Source organism: Rhodamnia argentea, chromosome 9 (assembly GCF_020921035.1).
Source record: "Rhodamnia argentea isolate NSW1041297 chromosome 9, ASM2092103v1, whole genome shotgun sequence".
NCBI classification, from domain to species: domain Eukaryota; kingdom Viridiplantae; phylum Streptophyta; class Magnoliopsida; order Myrtales; family Myrtaceae; genus Rhodamnia; species Rhodamnia argentea.
Window position 1 is genome coordinate 17,043,756 of NC_063158.1, and position 21,733 is coordinate 17,065,488.

General features: G+C 41.1%; 1 protein-coding gene and 1 pseudogene across 1 annotated transcript in view; both read right to left on the bottom strand.

Annotated features, from left to right (window-relative positions):
- Positions 1-21,733, bottom strand: part of LOC125316723 — a 136,463-nt gene that overhangs the window by 105,319 nt on the left and 9,411 nt on the right. The window lies entirely within an intron of this gene.
- On the bottom strand, positions 65-3,499 carry LOC115754398 (annotated as a pseudogene).

Sequence of the window (21,733 nt, forward strand, 5' to 3'; positions counted from 1 at the left end):
ATATTTTCCCTCACGCATCCAAGAATAATAGAGAGTTCAAAGGCCCCGATTGACAGACCCTTTATTGTCAATACCAAATTGGTGGGACCCCGTTTCATTCAAACTTCAGATTGGTAAAGGACTAACAAAGAGCGACGTGATATGATCTTTCAGCTTGGTCTTAGAATTGGTGTAATGATCTCCGTTGGTGTATAACACATCGATCACCCGCGAGAGGTTGAGAATTAGCGTGAGAACTGGTGTCGGGGCTGCGGTCGGGCGAAGAAACTCTTCATTGATGTCCTTCCAGGCATGATCTACTTGTTTTAGGAGTTCCTCCTCAGCTTCCTGCTCCGACACACCATTTTCTTTCATGAGCAACTCCACCGAAGATGCTACGTGCCCCCTCTTTTGCTCAAACTGTATGTCGACGACATTGGTGTGGTTAGTAAGGTCGACATCGTTTTCGGGTCGAGCGGTTGTTGAACTAATTTTGTCGGATCATCGGAGAAAATTATGATTTTATTATACCTGGTGAGAAGCAATGTCATCCATGAGCCTACATATGATTTGGGAAGCCTTCAAGATCTTGCAGTCGCCAACCAACCATTCAAAAGCATCTCTTGTGACCACATTGCCCATTCCAACAAGTGCTGTGATCGATATCACTTCGTACCCTGTCGTTAACAATGCAAGGGGCATGTATTCCTCCAGCGTCGGCGTGTACCCAGTATGGAACCATTTGGCTTCGTGGAAGTAACCTCTTGCTTGCTTCTTCATCTGAAGAATTCAAACAATAAACAAGAATGACGAGTTCCCGAGAGAGTGAAAAACTGCGTTGGATGCGGGTAAAATGCGCCGATGATGCTTACGGCTTCTTTTGCGTAGGCGAGGCGATACGATCTTCCCCTCATGGCCAGTTCATTCCCGATTTCATCATAGAGATCGAGAAGCTCCTTATAATGAGCTTGCATGTACTCCGGTAGTCCATCCATGGTAGCAACATCCCACCTAAATTCGAGCCCTTGAAAATGACACACTTGCTCTACACATAGTTGATCAAATTCGAAAGTTTGAGAAAGAGAATGTGGATCACGTACCTCTCAATTGCTTCGGTGAAGGGTACAAGTTCTTCCATTGTACCATAAACGTCGTATATATCGTCGAGAATGGAAATCAGGGCGGTCGATCTAGTTAGTATATCTCTGGCCACGGCAAATTCCGGCTAGAAATATGCTCCTGCCATCCAGAAGAACAACTCCGCAATCCTGTCTCTAGTGAATGGGAACTTCCTCGCAACGTCTATGTCCTTCCACCACCTATGATGGAACGATACAAGCATCATTGAAAGTATGTCAGCCCGATGAACTAGCATAGTTCAAATTCCTTTTTTTCACTTGTAAAGGACATTCAAAAGCGCTGTTTAGAAGGGTAAATTGAAAGCAGACAAGGAAACCTTTGAAAAACACAACCAGAATAATACTATCATGTGAAGTTAGATGACCTTGTAATCTTGCCGAGTTCCTTCTGGTGTTGCTCTTGCAGTAAGTTGAAATCTAGTTTAGCCAAGGCGAGCAAGACATCGTCATGTGAAGGCTCTTCTTGGTAGAGTGAAATATAATGCCTTGCCTCGAGTCTTGGTATACCCTTGCGAAGTGGCTGCTTTAGGGCATGACTCGCTTGTTTCGCAAGACCAGTGCTCACTTTCATTTCATCGATCGATTCAAGGCAAGTTATAGCGAAAGGAAGTGCTTCTTCCAAAATAGCATCACCATGACACCTTAAATGGCAAGCTTCGTATAAGCTCAGCAATCCGCGCACATCCGTGTCGAGTGATTCCTTGAAGTTGCCTTCACTGTCCTTGAATTTGTTAAAGACCTCTGTGCGACCAACCAACATGGGAAAAAAATTGTAAATCAATTATAAATTAGGAAGACGATACACCTAGTCAATGTTCTATATTTTGTTCACTAGTTTATCCTGAAATTCGAATGAGTCAATAGTTAATTTTGCGGCATTAGTTTTCCGAAGAAGGAATTCTTAATGGGTTTCTTATCAAATGGTTCGTTAAGTTTAAGGCTTACCCGATGAAATATTGTAACCTTGCTGTCGCAGCAGTCGAAACATAAGAGCAACCATGGGAAGGTCATCTCCCCTAAAATCTCCATGATCAAGTTGAGAGTAACTTTTGTGGATTTGTTCCAATTGCTCATCTATTTCTCGTTCGAAATGGTAGTCAATTCCCAAGCGTTGAATTTGATCAATTAAGTGAAGCATTTGCGAAGGCTTATCCGCAGCATCAGTCAGCAACTTCCTCACCTCTCCTTTCAATTCCTCAATTTGTCCCTCCACTCTTCCAAGGAATTTGAACTGAAAAGTCAATGCATATTCTTAGACAAGTGAATAATGATAAAGACTATGTCATTTCATTGAGACGAAATCTAACATTTATTCTCCAGAATTGAATAGTCGTTGACCAAATCATTTCATTTAGGTGGAGTGGTACAATTGATGTTTTTGAAGGAGGGACTGTTTGAATTCGTCGGGTGCATACAATATTGATCGACTTCATTCGCCAGAAGAACAAAAATCATCATCTCGCTCTTTCCTTTCTTCGTTGCTACCTTGTTCTTTCCAAGTGATGGGGTGGAGGCATACACGAACCTTATTTATTTATTTATTTTTTCCGAGGACGTCCGAGAACAACTCCTTGTTAAATTAAGGAAATTCTGTCCAAAGCTGCCCTACTCTCATATGGCGTAATTGGTATGATCCATCATATCCTTCACAACATGTACAAATATACCTTCTTTCCATTCAAGTGCAACTGAAAAAAATTTCAGGTTATAAATTTTTGTGAACAATTGTTTCTTGAACATGTATAATGGGTGACTCACGTAGCAATGGAAGATGCGAGTTATTCCATGTGTAACGAATTCATCAAGCACTAATGGGATTGATGCTGCCCAATAATCTAAAAAATTGGGGCGCATTTATTTCACTAAAAACTTCATGATAAACGAAAATACTTTCCATGAAAATCATTTCCAAGGAAAATGTTCTAGTTTTCGTTTGTTAGGTTGTTTAGGGAAAGCGATTTCCTTCTTGCCAAAGGCGACGTTATTTTCACCCAATCAAAGCTTGTTCTTTTCAATTAACGGGAAACGTTTTTCAGTTAGATCGATTAGTTTTTCTTCATCCAAATAATACCCGGAAAGTCGGAAAACAATTCCCCGAAAACAGTTTTCCTTCAAAGAAATGGACACCTCAATTCTTTGACGCTATCAATTATCGCCAACACAGTGACTTTCGCTACAGTCTACAGTATGCAATGGCAAGAAAACAGAGGAAGAAAGACGCAAGAAGGATTACTAACCGTTGAGCTCGAGGAAGAGGCGTATTTAAGGAAGTAATCGCCCCATACGCTCTCATGATATTCCGCCCACCGGCGTTTGACCACGTCGCTGCTTCTTCCTTCACTCGGAGAAGAAGATGGGATTGGCGAATCCTGAACCGACATGTTTTGTTCCCCCCACTATTCCCGTGCTTTGTTTGTGGGTGTCGGATAAATATGTGAATTCGTAGACTAAGCAGAGGCTTTCGCTGCGTTGCAAAAAACATCAAACACTTTGATGGGTATTTATATTGTCGGAGTTGAGGTGGTAATTTTAGATGATATTTTAATATATATTTTTTGTATTTTTAGTTTTTTCTTTCTATTTTTTTCTTCTTCCAGCCGGCCGCTGAGGGGCCGACCACCGGATCTCGCTAATTTCATCTTCTTGTTGGGTTGTTTTGTGAAGATTTATGGAAAGATTTAACTTGGTGATGATTAGATGTGGTGCAAGTTCTCTTTTCTGTTCACCATTTTTATTTTTTTACTTTGGATGAATTTACCAGTTTTGCATTTTCGTGTTATTGCTTGAAAATAACTCGAGAAGAAATTACTTTTTTTCTTGAACATTTATAAGGACAAAAAAGAAAGAATTTCTCGTAGTTGAATCATGGGGACGCCTCTTCCTAGGTGATCTCCCGCCCAGATCCCGATCCGCATTGGGCAGGTCCGCTTTGGACCGGAACCATCAAGCCGTAGATCATGTGGTGTGATTCTCCTCTTCCTCGATAACTTCTTGCCCCGATCATGATCCCTATCGACTTGGTCAGTCGAGACGTTACTCATGTCGACCTCTCAGGATCGACAACCATGTTGCACCGGGATCTATTGGGACAAATTTCTCCTTCCTCCCCTTCTCTTCTCCCCAAAATGGACTATAAGCTACCAGATTTATTGGCGAGATTTACATGCATCCAGATCCAGTGCCTAGCGGGAACATAAAAGCAGGCACGCGACATCGCCACGTCGATCAATACCCCAAAAAGAAGAGAAAGAATCGTTTCCTCGTGACGCAGGTTTTCACCATAAATCCCACACTTCCTCTTTTCCATGGAAAACGACGCCCAAACCATGTCGTCACAGTGAATATGTGTTATCAAGCTCACCGAACCTTCCGTCTTGATAAACCTTGGATAATTACAAATCATTTCGTTGTTAATTACATAATTAACTTAACAAACAAATACGTCATCGGCGATCATAAATATTTTGCAATCAGGTAACTAAACTTTGGTTATAACCTTCATTTCTTTGTAATTGATGCACTTTAACCAGGAATTACTCAATTTTCAACAAAGTGCTAATAGGGTGAAACATATAAACAATTTTGTAGCAGTGTCATTATTGTTATTGTTGCATATTCACTGTGTTGCCATTCACGGGTTAGCTTGCGGTAAAACAGTATTAATTACAAGGAAGTTAAAAGATTGGTGCATTCAATGGCAATTAGAAGTAGGTGACCTGATCGTAAAATGATCGAAAGTAGAATAACCATCGAAAATGTTCACATCGAGGAAAACTGACAAGACATTATATGGACTTGTGTTAAATATAACTGACACGGCAAACTATTTAATATCTGAAAATAATTATTATGCATAATGCGAGAGTAATCAGCGCATTAAAAATTATGAAGTGTTTACATATATTTATCAGCTAGTAATCCTGGAGCATTGTTTCGATGAAATCCTTTTCATTTCTTCAATAATTTAAGCTTTCTGTTATTTACAACAAAAAAATGACCAACTTTTGATTATTATCGACATGTGGTAGACTTAGTTGATGAGAGTAGAGTTTGATCATTTATGAAAGAATTGTAGGCATCTTGAAGAATCGACAGCGGGATAAACAAACAGTTTGAAGGAATGGACAAAAAGTGGAATCGACAGTCATGGATGCAACCATTAAAGAAGTAACCGTCAAGATAGTGGAGCAAAAAAAAAAAAATGTGTCAAGGTAGTGGTGAAACAATAAAGGTAGCAGAGTCGATGTATTTATCGATGTAACTGTTCGATAACTGTTTATAGCCTCTATTTAACCTCCATTGGCAAATTGCAATTGTAAGCTTTAAATAGCCACATTGTACTCTTGGAAGACACCCCACACAAACATATAAATATAGTTATCTCTCAGTTGTCCTTTTTTTTTTCCTGTATCGTAGTCATGGTTATAGTTTCCAAATATCTTGTTTTTTATTCTATTCTGGCATGTATCTTAACTATAGTTTCTACATACCTCATCATCGATTAAATTTCAGCATGTATCATTGCCACAGTTTCTGGGTGCTAAAGGGATGTATCGCAAACCGATTCAGAATAATCTCACAGATAATAGAAGAAAATTAGATGACGCACGGTTTACCCGAGTTCACCCTAGAATAGGGTTACATCCTGCAAAGAGATTTCACTATGAGTGGAACCCCTGCCCGCCGACAGGGCAGCGAGACACTCGTGTCGAGAGCGCTGCCCCCGAACCCCCGCATTCCATGCGTAGGGGTCACCTATCGTCGGATCATACTTCAATTTCCTTAAGCTCACACGGGCATGCTCGGTAAGAGAAACAAGGAACCCCGAAGTATTCGCCAACTCCAACAGGTGCTTCATTGTCGATTAAATGCCGCTATTGTATCTTTAACTTGTGTACTTTAATGTCGATTAAGTTTCGTTGAAGTATATCTATCGTTTTCCTTGTGTAATTGTGATGTTTCCTATCTAGAATCGCCACACAACCTGTTCTCTATTATGAAAAATGGGAGAACGATTTTTAGTGAAATATATTTAGTCATGGAGGCAAAATCTGACAAAACATCTTCTTGACATGTTCGGTGGGACCAGTGTGATCGATTTGTGGAACAATAATGGTTAGACCAAAGAATAACTCAGAGCCTGATCGTGGTGGGGCTAATAACGCTAGTGAAAGGGTCACCCAGTTCGAGACCTTTGCAGCTCTCGCAGTGGAAGAAACAAGCCAAGGTGGGAATTTCAACATCCTAAAAGACCTTATAGAAGATCAGGTGATGCAGTTAACACTAAACCCTACTTTGGTGGCTAGAGGAACAACAAAACGAGATGACAAATCACATTATCAGACATCTCGCGGATGCGATCAAGCAGATGGTAAGGCGATCAACGATGTCATGTTAAGGCCTGGGACATCCAATCAGTCCATACAGATCCAACCGAATATGGTAGATTCTAGTTATGTTCTTTCAACTTTTAGTCAATTTAACCATGGAAATCATTTAGGGCAAGTAATCCCATCACTAGTGAGGATTTTACAAATACCTAAAAATCCTATCAAACTTGAGCCTAGGGAGCGGGAACATCAAGTCTATTAACCTATCCATCTTGAACCTACGGGGCAGGAAGGGCAAGTTCATCAACTAGCCAATCCTGATAAAGTGGCTGAAACCCATATCCAATAATTGGGTGCCAACAGAGGAATGGTTAGGCTAATGTATAGGAAACCACCTCCTAATTGGGTTGATACTATACCTTATCCAAGAGAATTCAACACTGTCCTAACTTCATTGTTTTCACAAGTGAAGATGACCAATGACTGTCGAACACATTGGTCGATTTTTTGCCCAATGTCAATGTGGAGAGGTAGGAACAAATGAATTCCTGAGATTTAGGTTATTCCCTTTGTCTTTATCAAAAACTGTCTTGGTATGTGAATATATCTCCTAATTCAATCCATACCGGGGCTAAGATGAAAAGACAATTTCGTTCTCAATTTTATAGAATGATACTTGAGGTATTGATTGCTGATTTGGCCACAACCTATCGATACGATAATGAGTTGGTCAATCAATTTGTTGCTTAATTCAAGAGGACTAGAAATAGATGCCTTACGTCACTCTCAGAGAAAAAATTTACAAATTTAGCTTTTAGTGGATTGAAATTCAGTCTTAAAGGAAAATTCGAAGGCCAAACAGATTTATTCCTATTGACAACATGAGTATCTAATTACTGAAGGACAAAGATAGATGGCCACATGAAGACTTTATAGAAAACGTTCCTTTCCTGAAATAAAAAGAAAAAAAATCTAAGTAGGATAATGAATCTGACCAAGATAAAATTCGGCAAGGAAAAATTAAATTTGTCAATAACAATGTGGCACATGATGACTCTTGATTAATTAAGTTAAAGGGATCAAATTATCAGTGAATCATTCAATTCATTTAAAAGGGAGCATTTGTTTACACCACATCCACTTAGTCGATGAGAGTAGAGTTTGGTCATAAATGAATAGAATTATCGATATCATGAAGAATCGACGACTTGATGAATTGATAGTTTGAAGGAATCAATAAAAAGTGGAGTCAACAATCTCGGATGCAATTGTCAAAGAAGTAACCATCCATGCAATGAAAATAAAAGACAACCGTCAAGATAGTAGATGTCAAACAAACCATCAAGATAGTGGAGATGATGAAACCATCAATGTAGTGGAGTCAATGTGACCATTGACATAACCGTTTGGTAAATATTTGTAACCTCCATTGATAATCATCAATCATAGGCTTTATATAGTCACTTCGCACTCTTTAGAGACCTCCCTCCCCCTCCTCCCCCCCTCCCCCAAACAAACAAATCTTGTTATCTTTTAATTCATGTAATGTAGTCATAGCTTTAGTTTCCAAATATCGCCATCAATTAAATTGTGATGTGTATATTTGCTATAATTTCTGAATGCTTCGTCGTCAATTAAGTTCTGATGCTGCATCTTTATCTTGTGTATTTTAATGTCGATTAAATATTATTGAAGTATATCTATTGGTTTCCTTGTGTACATGTGATATTTACTATCCAAAATTTCCATAGAACCTATCTCCTCTTATAAAAAACTGAAGGACGATTTTTTGTTTAAGGTATTATGTCATCGAGGCAAATTCTGACTAAACACCTATCCCAAAGACCATAGAGTAATGAAAGATTTAATCGGTTGAGCTTGGTCAACCAAACCGACAATTAATTGATATATGGTTGTTGCAACTTGCAATGTAGATATAGGCGCAAAGATAGATTATTAGGTTTCTTGAAGTATCCACTACCGAATGGCTATTTAAGAAATGGGGTTAATACCAAAAAAAAAAAAAATTCCAAATTGGTACCTCCCTTGATATTTTGACCCAATATTTTCCCAATATTGATAAAATGCGTATGTGTCCATGGACATGACAAACGACTACGGGACCAATCTAACGTGCAAGATGACATATTTGATGTGGAAAATCCACATATGTGGATAAGTATGCACTTTAACGAAGGTTAGAACTATGAGGGAAGAAAAAAAAGGAGGATAGATTTGAGTCAGTGGTACCAATTTTGGACTTTTGTAAGAAAAAAAATTAGTTTGAATAAATACGTCATCGGATACTGGTTTATGATTTATTATGAGAAGAAAATTTGTTGGTAAATGTGTTATAGGAGTTCTAGTTTTGATATTTTTAATGGTATTAACTATAAGAAGTATTATTCTAGGAAGAAACTAAGAAAATCGATAAATCTTGATATATGATAACTAAATTATTCATACACATACACCAATCGGAATACACTTACACCAATCAGATTTAAGCCAACATTTTGGTTAATTAGATAAGATCAAGGTGGTTGTAATATCTTCTTCTAATGTTTGAGTGTTTAAGGTGTCATCAGTGGCAACCTAACAACCATAGTAGGTTTAAGGCTATTGGACATATGATAACTAAATTATTCATACACATACACCAATCGGAATACACATACACCAATCGGATTTAGGCCAACATTTTGGTTAATTAGATAAGATCAAGGTGGTTGCAATATCTTCTAATGTTTGAGTGTTTAAGGTGTCAACAGTGGCAACCTAACAACCATAGTAGGTTTAAGGCTGTTGGATATATGATAACTAAATTATTCATACACATACACCAATCGGAATACACGTACACCAATCGGATTTAGGCCAACATTTTGGTTAATTAGATAAAATCAAGGTGGTTGCAATATCTTCTTCTAGTATTTGAGTGTTTAAGGTGTCAACAGTGGCAACCTAACAACCATAGTAGGTTTAAGGTTGTTGGATTTTCTTATTTTAAGCTTTTATTTGTTTTCCGGCCTCAAGTTAAGTACTTTATCTTTTGAAAAGAGAAATAGGGTGCATTTGGTTCAACATTATAAGGAGCTGTAGGGCCTGCAAATGGCATTTGGCAAAATTATTTAGAGAACATTAGGGCATTTCCAAAGGCTTCTATACGCTTTTATGTGACATCATGTATTCCGACTCGCTTTTGAAGCTTTTAATAAATGAAAAGTCTCATTAATGTATTTCAATCTAATCTCACTCGGAATTGATCCCTCTGAGGCGGACTAACCAAATGGGAATGGCTAGCTAGGAAAATCAAGCACGTGGACCTAAGAACTTGATCCTGGATTGACTCTTTGGCCAAGAAAATTGTCGATGGAATATTTTGGACCAATATAGGCCGATTCTAGAATGATTAATGAACAATTTGGGTAATACCCGACGCTTGGATCACGGGTGATTCCGTTTGACCTCGTATGGGTTCCGAACATCCCTAAATTATTTTCTAACGATCGTGTCCATTGGGACTAGTGATTGACCCTCGCAATTGAATGGCAACCAAAGTCACCATGACTCGAGTAATTCTTAAATGTGATATTAATCAAAGGTCGATACGCGTAACTCCTAAAAGCCGTTCGTTAGTTTGAGATATGCTAAAATTTCAATTGATTGAGATTGATCGTGAATCGAACTTCAAAATTTGACGTCGGACCTTCAGGAGTTTCAATAATTAAATTTTGGACGTTTTCTCATCCAGTGTAGGATTTCTTCGCAGTTCGCCCCAAAGGGTTTAGGAAAAATAAATTTGGACTAGAAATAGGAAAAAAACCCATTTACCCTTGGAGAATATCCAATTTTTCACTTTGGCCGAAGGGCATTTCGATCAAATCACCCCCTTGGCCGAAATTTGACTAGTCTTTGTGGGGGAAATTACCTTTTTGCCCTTCTTGCATTCAAGACCCAAAATATCTATGCCAAAAAAATTATCCCAACTCTTATTAATTAATTTTTAGCCTTCTTCCTCATAAATCCAAGACCACTTTCTCTCTCTACCTCACTCTCTCTCTTGGCCAAAAATTCCCTCACCCCATCTACCATTGCCGAAGTTCTCAAGCTCTCGCCGGATTCGCCTTGAACCGCCGGAGCACAACCACCGCCGTGAGCTAACCGGAACCGCTGGATCTTTGTGGGTTTTAGCCGATCAAGAGGAATCGCCGGAGCCGCCGGTTGGGATCAAAATCTTCTCATGATTTTTCACTGGAAAATTTGCTAAACTTTGGGTAAGCTGGTTTCTAATCTTGGATTAGGTATCTAGGTTGCTAATGGACATTAGATTGTGTAGTTTTGATGAAAAATTGTGGGATTTGCTCTTGGAATCAAGCTTGGCCGAAAATGAGAGGGGGAGGAGAGAGAAAGTTTGTGTTCTTGAGTGAATAGTGATATGCATGATTGAGATTGGAGGGCTATGATTTAATCAAACTTATCATGCTTTAATTGAGCAGTCCGTACTGAATCTTGCTTAGAAAGATTGATCCGACGGCCGTGATTAAATCCTGCTTTATGTAGAATAATCTTGTGGTGGAGATTAAATGCACGTTAGAATATATTAATCGTATAGCCCCGATTAATTGCCATGTTACTATAGTTGATTTGTAAGGTACGTATTAATTGCACGTTAGTGAAATTTCGATCAGACGGTGATTAATAATTGCTACGTTAGCATAATTAATATCGTGTGGCATAGATTAATTTTTGTGGTAGCATAAATTAATCGTGTGGCCCAATTGGTCGACGGCTTGAGTGTGATTTAATCGGGTGGTCCCGATTTATTATTTATTCAATATGAGTGAATCACATGGTCCCGATCGAGTATTTATTCAGTATAATTTAAATTGAGTGGTCTCGATTGGGTAGTGAAGGAAAATTAGAAAGATCGTATGATCCCGATCTTTATTTGGAGAAAAATTGGTGAGATCGGGTGGTCTCGATTTGCTAATCAGGAAGTTTAGCAAGATCACGTGGTGAAGATTGATCGATCGGAAGGATTTAAGAGATCGTGTGGTATTGGACAAGCGATCGAGGATTTGTTGTTCTTATATGGTCTTGATGAGTGATAAATTGAGAGGAAGTGTCACGACCCGAACCTTGCGAGCTCGTCGACATCCCACCCGGCCACGCTTATGTACAGTTCTCCAGGATCCAAAGGCCAACAAATTCATGCGGAAGCAAAAACGAATCCCCGTACAGAAACAATTAACATCTCGATGACTTGGGACGGTAAAACAAACTTATGTACCTATATACATAACTGCTACAAACTCATCAGCCTAGGGCTTCGGGGGCCATTGTACAAGCCTGTGACCACCTAACAAAAGACACGTGGTCGAAGCCCGCTACACAACCAAAACAAAGTACTCTACAAAAGTCGAGAGGTCAACTATCCTAAGCCTCAACCTCGCTATCTCAAGTGGCTACTCAGCTTCCGAAGGCTCCACCATTTCTCCCGGCGTCTCAATCTCCGGGTCGGATCATTGCAGCGGAGGGTCTGAAAAACAACGAACCCACGACGGGGTGAGATAAAAATCTCAGTAGGAAAATCTCTAACCCTAGATCAGGTCGCTAGTGCCTCTAGACACAATCTAGGCGAGCAACAATTTCCAATAACTCTTTATTTCTTACCCAAAAATTCCCCAATTAAATTCCAGAAAATTCCATTCTTTCTCCGAAAATTCTCACACCTTCTCAAATATTCTACGTTACTCCCGTCTCGGCGTTCCACGCCTCAGTCCGACAATAAAATATTCTACGTACTCCGGGGCCCATTTTTAACACATCCGTCCATAATATAAATATCCACATTACTCCGAAAATATTCCACGTCACTCCAGAATATTTCACGTTACTCCAAAAATATTCCACGTCACTCCGGAATATTCCACGTTACTCCAAACATATTCCACGTCACTCTAGAATATTCCACGTTACTCCAAAAATATTCCATGTTACTCCACCGCCATCATAAGTTCATGAAATTGAGCCTCGGACCTTTATGGAACACGGCTCTATATATATCGGGGTCTCGGACACATAGGAATACAACCCACGGATCTCGGTCTCGGACACATAGGAACACGACCGGATCAAGTCTCGGACAATTAGTCGAACACGACTCACTTTGGTCTCGGACGACTTAATTGAACACGACTTTCTTGCTTTCTCGGTCTCGGACAATCAGACGAATACGGCTCACTTTGGCCTCAGACGACTTGATTGAATACGACCCTCACATTTCCTCGGTCTCGGACAATCAGACGAATACGGCTCACTTTGGCCTCAAACGACTTGATTGAATACGACCCTTCTCATTTTCTCGGAATAGATCGGGACCACGTGATTCACTCACGTTAGAGAATTAATAATTCGGGATCACCCGATTAATTCACACTAATCCAAATATTAATCCAGACTACCCGATCAGTTAATACTACCAAAGTATCCAATCCACGCCATGCGACCATATTATGCTAACGTAGCAATTTATAAATCACGTGCCATTAAAATTATACTAACGTGGAAATTTATCACGGCCGAACAATAATAATTTTCTAACATATAATTAATTCACGACCATAGTACTATACTATAACAATGTCACATTTAATTAGCACGGTGGCATAACGACTTTATGTCACATAAAAGTAACCCTAGTTAATATATTAACTAACCATGGTTCAAAAATTAACTAGAGTTAAATACTAACCTAACCATGATTAAACTATAGCATAAAGTAACTCTAGTTAGGGCATAAAGTAACTAGGGTTGGTAGGGTAACCATGGTCAAACTTTGACCAAACAAATATCCTCTTGTAATTACTATTCATTGCAAGAACAAGCATATCTCACCTCCATTTCTGCAATTTTCGTCCAGCCCCTCCACAAGCCCAAATCCAACACTTTTCTTCATCAAAAATTCACAATTTCATGGTCTTTTAGCAACCTAACCACCTAATTTAGGTTTAGAAACAATCCTACCTCAAAAACTCGCAAAAACCTCCGTTGAACGGTTGAGGAAAAGCTTGAACCAATCGGCGATTCCGGCGATCCTTGCACGGCCGGCGACTTGGCGACGATCTAGCGACTCCAAGCGCTCCAAAGCGACACCAAAGAAGGCTTGAAGAATTTTCGGCAATGGAGGGTGAGAGAGAGGGTGTTCGGCCAAGTGAGGGAGAGGGAGAGTGAGGTAGAGAGAAAGTGAGCTAGAGAGAGAGAGAGTCTTGGATAATGAAGAAGAAGAGGCCAATATAATAATTAATATAGGTTAATAATAATTAATTATGCCCACAAAATCAAGAGAAAAAAAATAAAATAATTAACTCCCCTCATTGACTAGTCAATCTCGGCCAAAAGGGGAAATGGCCAAAATATCCTTCGGTCCAAGTGAAAAATGGGGTATTTTTCGAGGGCAAATGGGTCATTTCCCATACCCAATCCAAATCTACTTTTCCTGAACCCCTTTGGGGCAAACCGCGAAGGAATTGCACACAGGATGAGGAAACGTCCAAAATTTTATTTATTGAAACCCCCGAAGGTCCAACGTCAAATTCTGAAGCTTGATTCGCGATCAATCTCGATCAACAGAATTTTCAACGTATCTCAAACTAACGGGCGGCTTTTAGGAGTTACGCGTATCGACCCGTGATTAAAAATCACGTTTAAGAATTACTCGAGCCATGGCAACTTTGGTTGTCATTCAATTGCGAGGGTCAATTACTAGTCCCGATGGGCACGATCGTTAGAAAATAATTTAGGGACGTTCGAAACCCATACGAGGTCAAACGGAATCACCCGTGATCCAAGCATAGGGTATTATCCAAATCGTTCCTTAATCATTCTAGGATCGGCCTATATTGGTCCAGAATATTCCCTCGACAATTTTCATGGCCAAAGAATCAATCCAGGGTCAAGTTCTTAGGTCCACGTACTTGATTTTCCTAGCTAGCCATTCCCATTTGGTTAGTCTGCTCGAGAGGGATCAACTCCGAGTGAGATTCGACCGAAATACATCAATGAGACCTTTCATTTATTCAAAGCTTCGAAAGTGGGTCGGGATTCGGGATGTCACGGGAAGTGTGGTATTTCACCCCGAAGAGTTATGACGCGGGGTTCCTATTTTTATAAGACTATATTTCGCCCGAGGCGTTATGATGCGGGCTCTGTTATTATTATTCTACGCTGAGACGTTAAACACGGGGTTCTTTGTACTATTTTATCCCGAGGCGTTAAAGGTGGGATATTAACCTGAGGCGTTATTACGCGGGTCCGAACTATATAATGGCCTAAGGCGTTATTTCATGGGTTTGTCCATATATATGTTAGCCTAATGCGTTAAACGCGGGCATTTGAGTAATGTGGAATATTTATATTATAGCATGATGCGTTAAACGTGGGCTTTAGATCAACGTGGAATTTTATACGATAGCCTGAGGTGTCGAACGTGAGCTCTGGAGTACGTGGAATATTTTATTTACGGTATGAGGCATGGAACGTCGATATGGGAGTAACGTGGAATTTTTTATAAAGGTGTGGCAATTTTGAAGAAAAGAATAGAATATTCTGGAATTTATTTGTAGAATTTTTTATTAAAGGAGGAATTGTTGGAAATTGCTCACCTAGGACGTGTTTGGAGGCACTAGCGCCCTAACCTAGAATTAGGAACTTTCTTACTGAGCATTATTCTCACCCCGTCGTGGGCTCTCTTTTTCGGACCCTCCGCCTCAACAATGAATGACCCATCGTAGAGGTTCGGCATTCCCCGGGATATGGATACGTTGGTGACGGAGTATCCGGTTAGGGAGGATCATGTATACTATAGGCACGCTACCACAGTTTGGGTGGACACATGAGAACTTTATTGGAAGCCCCACATGTACGTAGCATGGACGTACCGCCACGGAGATTTGTCAACGGGTTCGCTGAGTGGATTCGATATTCCCTACGATGGTGTTGGGGAATGGGACCCCACTAATGATGCACCTCCAAATAGCATAGTGGTGCACCCCAATGCTAGACCCGCAGGTGTGGAGCCCAACCCAAAAGTTTTGGTGCCTGAAGAGAATGGGAAAGTGGTGGAACCATCTAACACGGAGCAGCCACCAGAGTTGGACGAGGACGAGTTGGCAGCTATGGATGATATAGTCGCGGATAGTGAGGACGAGGTTTAGGGTAGTTGGCCTCTTGACTTATGTATAGTGTTTTCTTCTGGAAGCATAGTGGGCTTCGATCACTTAATCTTTTTGTTATAGATGGTCACAGGCTTGTAAAGTGACCTCTGAAGCCTTAGGTTTGAGAGCGGTAAAAATTGTGTATATATGTACATAAGTTTGTTTTTGTCATCCCAAGTTATCGTACTGTTATTGGTTTCTGTACGGGGATTTGTTTATGCCTCCGCACGTGTTGTTTTTGTTGGCCTTTGGATCCTAGAGAACCGCACATAAGCGTGGCCATGTGGGTTATCGACGAGCTCGCAGGATTCGGGTCGTGACATCCCCGCTTGGAGTGGTATCGGAGCAAGGTCATCTCAATCCAAGTTTGGATGAAATATGGAGTGATAAGGAGCGATGACTTTGGGATGGTTAGACAGAGAGACCCTAGGTGGTTACGCGAGTTAAACGTGTTATGTAGGGCATTTGAACGTGCGCCTATGATTTGCGTGATTGACTACTTTCGTGTTGAGTGTTTAGTGTTGTTTGTTAAATCGTTATACCGGAAACGATTATTAGCTTTGAGTTAATTGCCGTGTTAAGCAGCGTGAGACCGCTAGACTTGAGTAGGTGGCTTAGGTCTCTAATTCCTTGGATGAAATTATTTTGGCTCGGGTGTTGTGAAAGTTGATGGAAATGGACAATCAAGGTAGAAGTTCTAGAGGAGGTTCCAGAGGAGGCTCTAGAGGAGGCTCTAGGGGAGCCTCTAGGGGAGCCTCTAGTTCAAGAATAGCAGTTAGGGAAGATCCGAGAGTGGATGGAGTCCTTAGGGCTCTAGAGGAGATTGGAAATTTGATAGGTAGGCGAGACTCAGAACGAGCTGCTGCTATTGCCCGAGCTGCTGAGGTTGCTGTTCTTGCTGCAGCGCATGGGGTAAATGTCAACCAAGGAAATGACAACGGGAATAGACAGATGCATCGCCTAGTGGAACAATTTCTGAAGTTAAAACTAGCTAAGTTCACGGGGAAAGGTGACCCGTAAGTTGCACCTCGTTGGATAGAGGACCTGGAAAAAGCATTTGAGGTTTTGGGCTACACCAAGAAGAAGAAAGTGACTCGGCAGGTGTATCGGTTGCAGGACACGGCCGGTGATTGGTGGAAAGCCACTAAGGGTAGAGTTTCCCGGAGGGTACAGCCTCGAATTGGATTATTTTTACAGAAGTCTTCAATGGAAAATATTTTTCAGAGATCGCTCAGGAGCAAAAAATTTTGGAATTTCAACAACTCCGCTTTAATCGGATGACAATCGATTAGTATGAGATTGAATTTTCAAGACTGTCTAAGTATGCACCAAGAATGGTGGAGAATCCATTTGGACGAGCAAGAAGGTTCCAAGATGGATTGACGCCGAAACTTCGCAACCGGTAGATCCTGCTGAATCTAAGGGATTATGACGAGCTTTATGAGCGGGGTCAAATGGTGGAAAGAGACATGAAGGAGAAGGCTGCCTCATCTGGATCGATGTTTATGCCAGCAGGGGACAACCACCGGTTTGGCAAGAGGCCAATGATGGGAAATCGGCGTTTCGTCCCTCCAGTTAGGAGAAATAACGGGAAACCGGTGTATCAATTCAACCGAAATTGCTGACTCGTGGAAGGAGGTACTGGGAATGGGCCTTGCCCAAACAAGACGGGGGCGTGCTTCGGATGTGGCAAATTTGATCATCGGATAAGAAATCGCCCGAAGTAAGCCCCGGGGCCTCATTTTCAACCCCGGAGATCCCGTGCAAGACCTCGGATAGGAGCAGCTCCACGCATTAATCGTAACATACTGCCGGCCCAAGGGAGAGTATATGTAGTGGCGCGTAATGAGGCAGAGAATGCACTAGGTGTGATCACGTGTATGGTCTCCTTATATGATCATGCTCCATATGCTTTATTTGATTCTAGAGCGTCGCATACTTTTGTATCTGCTCAATTTGTGGAATTAGCGGGGATTGAGTTAAAACCGCTAGAAGTAATGCTGCACATAACTACACCCTTAAAGGATAAAGTATTGATTACACTAGAGTGTACTAGATGTAAGATTGTCATTGGTGGTAGAGAAGAGTTGATAGACCTAGCAGTTTTGACTATGCATGACTATAACGTCATAATTGGAATGGATTGGTTAGGAAAACAATGAGCTGTTTTTGACTATAGTAGTAGGGTGATCCAATTTAATCCTATTGGTCATCCTAGATATGAGTTTGTAGGAAGTCGAGGAGGAATCTCGATTCCCCTAATCTCGTCACCGGAAGTGACAAGTTATTAAATGAAGGATGCCAAGGATATTTGGCTACAGTGGTGGATTCGTCGGTTGAAGGACCAAGGCTAGAGGACATAGCCGTGGTACGTAATTATCCCGATGTTTTTCCTCAAGAATTGACGGGATTGCCACCTGAACGGGAAGTGGAGTTCGTGATTGAATTGGTCCTTGGAATAGAACCGATCTCCAAGGCGCCCTACAGAATGTCCCTCTTGGAATTGAAAGAGCTAAAGGTTCAGATGCAAGAATTATTGGATAAAGGATTTATCCACCCCAGTGCATCGCCTTGGAGAGTGCCGGTGTTGTTTGTGAGAAAGAAGGACGGGTCATTGCGATTATGCATTGACTATCGGCAATTGAACCAAGTGACCATCAAGAACAAGTATCTATTGCCAAGGATAGATGACTTGTTCGATCAATTGCAAGGTGCTTCAGTATTTTCTAAGATTGATTTGAGGATGGGCTACCATCGGTTGAGGGTCAAGAAGGAAGACATACCGAAAACTGCTTTTCATGCCAGAAATGGGCATTACAAGTTTACTGTCATGCCTTTTGGATTGACAAATGCCCCAGTTGCTTTTATGGATATGATGCATCGGGTGTTTAGGAAATTTTTGGATCAATTTGTCATCATGTTTATTGATGATATCTTGGTGTACTCAAAGAGCCTAGAGGAACATGAACACCATGTGAGCATCATTTTACGAACCTTAACAGAGCACGCTTTCTATGCTAAGTTTAGCAAGTGTGAGTTTTGGCTCGATCAAGTAGCGTTTCTTGGACATATCATATCTGGGAATGGAATCTTAGTAGATCCAGCGAAGATTGAAACTATCGTGAATTGGCCAAGACCAACGTTTGTCACGGAGGTTCGGAGTTTTCTAGGCTTGGTGGGATATTATAGACAATTTCTGGAGAAGTTCTCTTCGATTGCTATTCCGTTGACGCAGCTAACGAAGAAGGAAACTCACTTTGAATGGACAGATAAGTGCAAGAGGAGTTTCCAAGAATTGAAACATAGGTTGACGACAAGCACCGGTTCGACAATACCATCGGGTCCGGGAGGATTTGAAATTTATAGCGATGTTTCGCTAAAGGGACTAGGATGTGTCCCGATGCAACATGGCGGGGTGGTCGCATATGCGTCGCAACGATTAAGGCCTCATGAACCGAACTACCCAACTCATGATTTAGAGCTTGCGGCGATTGTTTTTGCGTTGAAGATTTGGAAGTACTATTTGTGAGGAGAAAGGTTCCCGATTTATACGGACCACCAAAGTTTGAAGTATTTATTCTCCCGGAAGGAATTGAATATGAGGTAGCGACGTTGGATGGAATTATCGAAGGACTATGATTGTGATATTGTATGTCACCCAGAGAAAGCTAATAAAGTAGCGGATGCTCTTAGTCGGAAATCGAGCATTGCGCATTTGATGGTGAAAGAGTGGACTTTGCTAGAAGAATTGAGAGATTCGGAGTTTAAGTTTGAGGTTTGCAATCTCTCAAGTCTGCCGGCAACTCTGAGAATTGAGCTAGAGATTCGGGCGATGATTAAGGCGTTGCGGTCAGTGGATCATGACATTCAGAAAATTTTAGAGAGGGATGCAACCTGGGGGAAATCTGAATTCGAAGTGGTTAAAGACGGAATTTTGAAATTTCGTGGACGCCTATGTGTCCTTAATGATGATGAGCTTAAGGAAAAGATTTTATCATAAGCTCATCGTAGTAGCTACAGTGTACATCCAGGTAGCACCAAAATGTATCAGAATCCGCACCAACAAGATCGGTGGAATGGAATGAAAGTGGACGTGGCTAAGCATGTGGCTAAATGTTTGACATGCCAACAAGTGAAGGCACAACATTGTAAGCCGGGAGGATTACTTCGACCACCGGAGATTCCCAAGTGGAAATGGGAACATGTTACCATGGATTTTGTCATGAGTTTACCGAGGAGCCAGAGAGGGCAAGATTCGATTTGGGTAGTCGTCGACAGATCGACTAAGTCCGCACACTTTCTAGCAGTGCGAAAGGACTTCGTAATGGAAAAGTACGTCGAATTGTATATGCGTCGGATAGTTCGACCGCATGGAGTGCCAGTAACAATTACGTCGGACAAAGACCCTAAGTTCACTGCAACTTTTTGGAAAAGTCTTGAGAATGCTATGGGGACTCAAGTACCGCATATCATCGCATATCACCCCCTGACGGAGGAGCAATCGGAGAGGACGATACAAACACTTGAGGATATACTGCGAGCATGTGTAATAGATTTTAAAGGGGGTTGGAAAGAACAGTTGCATTTAGTTGAGTTTACCTACAACAACGGTTTCCAACGTAGTATCGAAATGGCACCATTTGAGGTGTTGTACGGTAGAGCTTGCGGAACTCCGGTATGTTGGGATGAAGTTGGCGAGAGGAGTATAACGAGACCAAAGCTAGTTCAGCAATCTGTTGAGGCAATGAAAGTGATCAGAGAAAGATTTAAGACTGCCCAAAGTCGTCAAAAGAGTTATGCGACATGACGACGTAGACCTTTGGAATTCCGGGTGAGTGATCACGTTTTCTTGAAGGTGTCGCCAATACGAGGCTTATCTCGATTTGGAAAGAAAGGAAAATTAAGTCCGAGATACGTAGGTCCATTTGAAATCTTAGAACGGATTGAGACGTTAGCTTATCGATTTGCCCTGCCGCCGAACTTGTCCCAAGTCCATAACGTCTTCTACATGTCTATGTTGAGGAAGTACGAACCGGACCCAACTCATGTGCTGGATCATGAGGTTGTGGAAGTAGATGAAAGGGTATCCTACGTGGAGAAGCCAATGCGAATAAAAGACAGAAAGGAACAAGTTCTGAGGAACAAGATAATTCCACCGGCGAAGGTGATATGGGAGCACTATGGAACGGAAGGGGCAACCTGGGAAAATGAAGAAACGATGAGGCACCAGCACCCCATTTGTTTGAGTAGTTGAGTTTGTTATAAATTTCAAGGACGAAATTTTGTAAGGGGAGAAGAACTGTGACATCATGTATTCCAACTCGATTTCGAAGCTTTGAATAAATGAAAAGTCTCATTGATGTATTTCAGCCTAATCTCAATTGGAATTCATCCCTTTCTAGCGTACTAACCAAATGAGAATGGCTAGCTAGGAAAATCAAGTACGTGGACCTAAGAACTTGATCCTGGATTGACTCTTTGACCATAAAAATTGTTGAGGGGATATTTTGGATCAATATAGGCCGATCCTAGAATGATTAATGAACGATTTGGGTAATACCCTACGCTTGGATCACGGGTGATTCTGTTTGACCTTGTATGGGTTCCGAACGTCCCTAAATTATTTTCTAACAATCGTGTCCATCGGGACTAGTGATTGACCCTCACAATTGAATGACAACCAAAGTCATCATAGCTCAAGTAATTCTTAAACGTGATATTAATCACGGGTCGATACGCGTAACTCATAAAAGCCGCCCGTTAGTTTGAGATACGCTAAAATTTCAATTGATCGAGATTGATCGCGAATCGAGCTTCGTAACCTTCGGGGGTTTCAATAATTAAATTTTGGATGTTTCCTCATCCGGAGTACGATTTCTTCGCGGTTCGCCCCAAAGGGTTCGGGAAAAATAAAATTTGGACTAGAAATGGGAAAAGACCCATTTACCCTTGGAGAATATCCCATTTTTCACTTTTACCGAAGGGCATTTCGGTCAAATCACCCCCTTGGCCGAAATTTGAGTAGTCTTTGTGGGGAAAATTACCTTTTTGCCCTTCTTGCATTCAA